The 7,867-nt window shown below is 31.7% G+C and overlaps 1 pseudogene; it reads left to right on the top strand.

The window, feature by feature from the left end:
• The first annotated feature begins 2,478 nt into the window (after nucleotides 1-2,478).
• Nucleotides 2,479-5,592, top strand: LOC120197243 (annotated as a pseudogene).
• The last annotated feature ends 2,275 nt before the right edge of the window (nucleotides 5,593-7,867 follow it).

Here is a 7,867-nt window from a genome sequence, read left to right as displayed (position 1 = left end):
ATGTTTTGTGGTAATTGTCAAACTTTTGGAAAAAATAATTAGTGTAGTCCCTAAACGTTTTTGCACTAAATATGTTTCTTAAACTTATAAAAAATTTAGTCTAACTCTTTAAATAGGGGAATCAAATGTTGACAGTTACGACGCTTACATGATAGTTAATAAACTTACATGACAATCTACAATTTTGATGAGACAGTTCACGATATTGTTGTGGTAATATTCTATGGACGATGGTGTGGTAGATGGGCTTAATTAATTATTAAAAAGTTTGAGGACTTATTTAATTTAAAATAAAAATAAAAATTTATTTAGATTAAAATTATAAAATATAAATAATTATTAAGATATTGAATATATTAAATATAAAAATACTACAAAATTAATTAAAAAATTAATTTAAGGAGTACTTTGAGTGTAAAAAAAGTTTAGGGACTATATTGTTTTTTATAAAAATTTGAGGGTTTCAAATATCATTAAATGAAAAAAATTGTTGTTAGAATGATTTAAGTTATGCAATTAAGGTCTGTTTAGTAGATTGTAATTGTTTTCTGAAAAAAAATTTATGTAAAATGAATTACCTGAAAACTCTTTTACGTAAAATAAATTATATTAAAATTGTTTGACATAAAATGAATTATTTAAAATTGTTTTATGTAAAATGAATTACATTTTTTCATGAAATATTTTCGGAAACTATTTTACGGTGTTTTGATGGTATTGTGTAATTTTTTTTAATTGTTTGATACACTATAATTAATTTTATAGAAAATATTTACATAAAAGGATTAAAGTTGAGTTTAGTTAATATTTAAAAAAAAGATTCGATTAATGATTAAAGAAAAAAGTTTGATTTATTTAGTTAGTGGTAATTCAATTTGATAGGGGTTGAATTAACCATTTGAACACCATTAATTTTAATTATTAGTATTTTATTAATATAATACTAAATTATTATATTAATATTAAATATATAAATGAATACACATTATTAATATTTTAATAATTTTTTATTATAAAAATAATAGATAAATATTAATAATTTATTTAAAAATATAATATCATATATTATTATAATATATCTGAGTGTATATTAATATAATATTAAAAATATAATATTATTAATATTATATTATATGTATATTAAATATTTTAATAATTAATATTTTTATTAAAATGATATTTAAATATTAATTTAATATTAAATATATAAAATAATAATTTTTGAGTATTTATAATCTGAAGTGAAAAGTTAGAAAAATGTTTTACGGAAAATTAGATGATAAAACAATTTAAAGAAAATGCACAGGAACTAGGAAAATGAATTACATTGGAAAAATCAATTATAGCTATCAAGCAGCGAAAATATTTTCCATAAAACCATTTACAACTATCAAACCAAAGGAAAATGAGAAAAACATTTTCCGAAAAATACTTTTCAGCTATCAAACACACACAAAATTAAAAATTTAGATATCACGTTTCCTTATTTTTCAATTTTTCAAAACAATTTTAATGAAAATACTGAAAGTATTTTTTATGTTTTCATATTTTCAGTTATTTTTTGTTTTCATTTCCAGAAATTATTTTCTAATTTTACAATCAAACACGTTTTTCTTCAACGTTTTCTATTTTCTTAGAAAATAAAAATAAAAATAACTCATATTTTTTAAAACCAAACGGATTCTATTTTTTTTTGAGTTGGAAGACCATATTAAAAAAAATAATACAAGGGCTATATCACACTTTTTAATAAGTACAAGGACTTTGTGTATTTTATTTATTTATTTTTAAAAAGAAAATGTTTGTGTATGCGACATAAGGAACACATCACCTACTCAAATCTCTTGTTACAATTTCCCCTTTCCCCTATATTTCTCCAACTTGGTTCATTATTTGTTTTTAAAATTTTATATTTTCCATTAAATTTTCTTCCTTTCTAGCTTACACCTAGCGATTAACGTTCGATCGAGTCAAATTAAGTTACAAATTTTGAGTTATTCGAGTTGACGAGTCATATTTTACAATTCGAATTTGATTTGAAATTTTTTTAAATCGAGTCGATTTTTCGAGTTTCTGTTTAATTTTAGTTATAAATATTTATAATATTATAATATTATTTAATTTTAATTTAAGTGACTTTTTATAATCATATATATAATACAAATATATTTCTTCGTATTTTTTTCATATTTAATATACATATATCATATAAAATCTACGGATTCGACTTAAACTTAAAATAAATTCATCAGTTCCTAAAAATTTTGAGTTATTCGATGTGTATTTTACGACTTAATTTGAATTTGAATTTTTTTCGAATCAAATCGTGTTTATAAAATTTAAACTCGAAGTCAAATAAACTCAAATTTTATTAATCGAATCAAATTGAAAAATTGAGAGTGAAATCAAATTTTGCTATTACAGCCTGCCTTCCAGTTTTCTTATATAATTTCCCTTCATCCCCTCAGCCCCCTTAATCTCTTTTGTAGCGGCTCATCCTCTCTCCCTCAGTGCATGATATTGAAACCTTATTTGAAAGATTCGATCTAATAAAAGAAGGATCTTTTCTTCTGTTACTTTTTTTGGGTGATTTTTTTATACATTATTTTTGAAGAATCCGTCATGGTAGCGGCTACGCCACAACAAAAGCAGCAGGCGACGGGGGCGACGACGGTCACGGTGGCGGGTGCTACAAAAACATCGGCCGAAGAAGAGGTTTTGAAGAGAAATACAGACTGCGTCTACTTTCTGGCTTCCCCTTTAACCTGCAAAAAGGTTTTCTTTTTCCCTTAGTGTTTGAAACAAAGATCTTGTCGTTTCAGCAAAAAAGTTTAGATCTTGCTAACTCATTATAGTTTCTTAGTAGTAAAGCCTTAGTTAATTCATCTGGAAATCTAGGGTTTTCTTAGTCGAATTATTTTTAGTTTTGGGGAATTGATTTCGTACCGTGTTGTATTTGTTCTGGCACTGTTACTCGTCTAGAAGATGGGGACACATTGATGTTCCTTCGGATAAACTGGTTCCAATTGTTAAAAGGAAAGTGTTTTTAGAATATGTTGTTTTGTCATTGTGATGCACTTATTCTGCTAGCTATGATGGAATGTTTCGATGCATAATCTCGAATGCCGTCAATCCGAGACTGTTTCAGGTCGTCTGACTGCAGTTTGGATTAAGGGCCAATTGTGAAGTTCTTGTTTTTCCATTTGTGAAGTAGCTTTAGATACACGTCTTCATCGTTTTTGTTTATGGATAAGAGCTAAATGTTTTAGATGGCATCGAGTTGTCTTATGATTTACTTCATTAACTGTAAGATGCTGTGACCGTAGTTAACGTGCTTCTATTCGCCTTTTGACATCAATGATCGTTGTCATAACTTCTATTTATTTTCTTTTCAATGCCGATAGGGAAGTGAATGCGAGTATCGCCACAGTGAATATGCCCGGGTTAATCCAAGGGATTGTGTTATTACTGGTTGAATGGGAATTGCTTGAACCCAAAATGCGGATTTCGGCATCCTGTAAGTTTCTTCTCTTCTCTTGCACCAGTATGATAATCTCTGTGTTATGCTAGTCTTAGAGGTTTCCAGAGGGAGTCTTCTCGGCACAATATCCAGCTATTTCACCCATACTGTGATGTACATTGGACCGGTTTTGATAATGTTCTTGTTCTTCTGGTGTTGTCTTTTCAGCCCCTGGATGGCTTGTTGGGAACCCAAGCAACAACGCCAACAGGTTCCTCCAAGCCCTGGTTGCACACAGCAGCAACTACAGCACTTGTAGTTGCTAGTCATACGTCTTACAACCAGGATGCTTCTTACGGCACCAGCAAACAACCGGTACCGTGTATTTTCTTCCAAAAAGGGATTTGCATTAAAGGTGACAGATGTGCTTTTTTACATGGTCCAACTACAAATAATAAAACCACACAACCAGCGGCAACTACCACTGCGAGTGAGCCTCATTCTTTGAAGAAGACTTTTGGTGTCGTTGAAGCACCTCAGCTACAGAAGTTTCCTCCGACTAAAGTTTCAAATACCGTTGGAATAGCTTCTGAAAATAAAACTGCTGCTTTCACTAGGAGTGGTACTGGAACGGGGAAACATGTGCCTCACACAATACAGGAGGTACTTCCTCGACACAGAGCAACAAAAACTACTCCAGTTGTTAATGGTGGCTCTATAGTCCATTCTAACCGCATGCATCAGGCCCATGCTTCAGATGAACCGAGTTTTCATGGTAAGGACACTGATGAATTTTTGAGGGAATCCTCTCCTGGTTTTGATGTTCTTGTGGATGATGAGCTGAGAGATTCTGATTTCTACCATGGTGAAGATCAATATGGAGGTACAAGAGGACACAAAGGCAGGAATGTGAATGAATATGGTATTGGTCGATCTGCTAATTATGATGCCATGGATGATGTTGACAAAGAAATGTTTCATGATCCACGCGGGGTATGACTCATTTGACCAGGTAAAAGGGAATTATGATTGGGACCAACAGAGGGCTTCATCTAAGAGGATACCTCTGGGATCATCTACTTTTGAGAGAAGGGCTACCTCAAGAGTTGATACTCCTGATCATGTTGAGGAGTCAGATCTTCGACATCGTTTGGCTAAGCGTAGGAGGGTTAATGGCCTGAAATCTGTTGTCAATCGTGATCAAGCCCCAGAAAATTATGAAGGGGAACGACCTTATCAGGGTTCTTCTCATGAGAGGTCCCTGTGCAGTCGTCTTCAGGGTAGAATAAAGCTTCCAGGGAGATCTGTTGGCCATGGATCTGATTTACGTTCAGAAAGGGAGATAGAAAGAGGGCGAAACTGGGGACAACACTCACCAGGAAATCCTCAAACCCCTTCCAAAGGTAGGCTTCATGACAGAATAAAAGGAAGGGTGGAAGGGGAGTTCAACAACAATGAAGGTCGAAATTTCAGTGGAGCAAGGATTAGAAGAGAAGCAATGGATGAGAGGAGCTCTGAGTTTGCAGGTTCAAATAGTCTTGCAGTGCTGAAAGTTGGAAATAACACTAATAATAAGGAGCACCAGTCTCTTGGAAAGCAAAAGAGCGTTGGAGATCGTCAACAAACTGAAGGCGATCTTTCATTCAAAGGGCCAATGCCTCTTAGTGAGATTCTGAAGAGAAAGAGACAATCAGAAGGTGCAACATCAGAGAATGGTACAGCATCCATAAATAAAGAAGACGTTAAACAAAAACAAAGCAAGGGAAGCTTGATTAGCATCTTCAATAACAAAGAAGCATCATTGACAGAGAAAGAGGCAAACAAAGAAGTATCCGGCCCCACAAGTGCAGATATCGGGATAACGGAAGTCACTCATGGTGAACCTTCTCAACCGCTCAACACGAGTGAGGCCAAGGCCGAGGATGGGATCATGGGAGATGAAAGAATAGAAGATCATGAATACGAGGCAGATGACCAAAGGGAAGGAGATTATTATTATGAACAAGTTGATGAAGGGGAATATAACTATGTGGAGGGTGAAAATGTGGGCGCTGAAGAGGAATACATAGAGGAGGAAGAAGATGGTGACGACTTTGAAAAGAAACTCGGTGTCATGTTTTCATGAGGATGGTCCCTCGGATAGTCTGCTTCAAGCTTTTCTCCCTATGATTAATGTATGGTTTTATGGAAAAGATCCATTGAAGCTTATTTAGGTTCTGCTTCAAGTAAGAGTTAGCCCAGCTATATTGGGATTTCATTGTAGAAGTAGAGAAAACATTAAGTTTTGTTCCTGTAGCTCATTGTATTTTAAAAGCTTTTGACTGATATGAATTTGGATCCCTGCTTTGCTTGACAGGCCTTCTGCTACTTGTGCTCGCCCCTTGATTATTATTAAGTGAATGACTGCAAAAGTAGAGGAAAAATAATTTTTATTAATCTCCAACTCTATATTATTCAAGGGTAAACTACACCCAAGGTTCCCCTGAAATTTCAAAAAAATTCAAAATATGTTGGTCACCAAATATCGGGAAACGTTCACGTACGGTGCCTTAGTATACGCCTAAAATAAGGCATTATCGATTTTGTTATTATTTTAAATAACAAAACCAATAAAAAACTATCGAAAACATCATTATTTTGACCGGTTCTGATTATTTATATAAGTAAATGTGGTAAAAAAATCAGATAAAAAATGATGTTTTAGGTAGTATTGTACCGAAAATATCATTTTTTATTAGATTTTTTTTACCGTGTTTACCTATGTAGGTAATTAGAACCGGTCAAAATAATGATGTTTTCGGTCATTTTTTACCGGTTTTATTATTTAAAATAATAATAAAACCGATAGCGCCTTATTTTAGCCGTATAATAAGGTGCCACACCGCATAACTGCCCCCAAATAATTTATTTTCCCCTTAAAAGTTACAAAATATGTCGATAGAAAAATATTATTATAAATATAATGATAAAGTACACAAAAAATCTCATGATTATAGAGCGTTAACAAGTTCTTATACTATTAAAAGTTATAAAGTAGTCTCTTGTTTATATTATAGGGTGTTACATTGTTGAATCTCTCAAATAATAAAAGTGATAACTTTTAATAATCAAGTGACTCAATAAAACAACTAACCATAGTCAAAGGATCATTTTATAAAATAGTCATTGGATTCAACAAAATAACACTTTTAATCGGTAGGGATGGTAATAGGTCAGGTCAAATTTTTGTTTGCTCGGACTCCGACCCAATATTTTGGAATCATAACCCGACTCTGACCCGCTTTCGATTTTAGTATTATTGAACCCGCTCCAACTCCGACCCGAAAATAAATGAAACAGCCCATTTTCACCTGACCCGAACAAACTTATATTATATAAAAAAATGAACTGAACAAGGAAAAATAAAAGCACAAGCAGAATTGAAAGTACAACAATATACCCATAAAATTAAATTATATATTTTTGAATAACAAAACTAAGATTCTTTTGAAGAAATTATATTAAAAATTTTCTGAAAATAGAAAATAAACAAAAGATTCAAAAGACCCATAAATTAAAAATATCAGATTTTTCAATAAAATAGTAGAAAAAATTTAAAGTTCCTTTTTTTTTCCTTTAAACAAAAATAAAGAACAAAAGAACTCTTAAATGGAAATAGCATCTGGATAATGAAATAACAAGTAAAGTTAAATAGCTTTAAAATGTTCAAACATTTGAGAGAGAGAGACTAGAGAAGAGAAGAAAAAACAAATTGAGAGAAAGAGAAGAAACTGCAGAAAGAAACAGAAAAAAGTTAAATGAAAATGTAACCCTAAAACAATATATATATATATATATAGAGAGAGAGAGTGGTCTTTTCGTAAATAAGTTAATGTATTAGTTACAAATATTCGAGTAGGGTTGGATTGGACTTTTTTAATTTCAAACCCGATTTCGATCCGAACCGGAAAATCTTCTATGTTGAATCCAACCCGATCTGGGTTGGACTTTTTTAACTTCAAACCCGACTCCGGCCTGAACTTGAAAATATTCTATACTAAATCTGACCTGACTTAAACCCGATTTTTTTTAAATTCACTTCTATTGGATTGGATCGATTTAGAATCCGTCGAACTCTTGATAAATTATCATACCTAATAACCGGAAGGTACTTTACCCTAAATATAAATAATTTACGTTATTTTTTCAATCACTTATTTCTAAAATCAATAAGAATTAAATTACTTTATTCTTATTTCAAATATATTTTACTTATTATAAATGGGTAAATTACACAATTCCTCACTCTACTTTACTCTCTCTCCTAGTTTGCTCACCCAACTTTCAATTTTTCTAAGTTGCTCATTGAACTTTACAAATTGAATCCTTTTGCTCACTCATCTGTTTTCTCTCTAACAATGCATTTTT

The sequence above is a fragment of the Hibiscus syriacus genome, unplaced genomic scaffold, assembly GCF_006381635.1.
Source record: "Hibiscus syriacus cultivar Baekdansim isolate YM2019G1 unplaced genomic scaffold, ASM638163v2 tig00117047_pilon, whole genome shotgun sequence".
Classification (NCBI taxonomy): domain Eukaryota; kingdom Viridiplantae; phylum Streptophyta; class Magnoliopsida; order Malvales; family Malvaceae; genus Hibiscus; species Hibiscus syriacus.
Note: the sequence above shows the minus strand (reverse complement) of the source record. Positions and strands in the feature narration are given on the sequence as shown.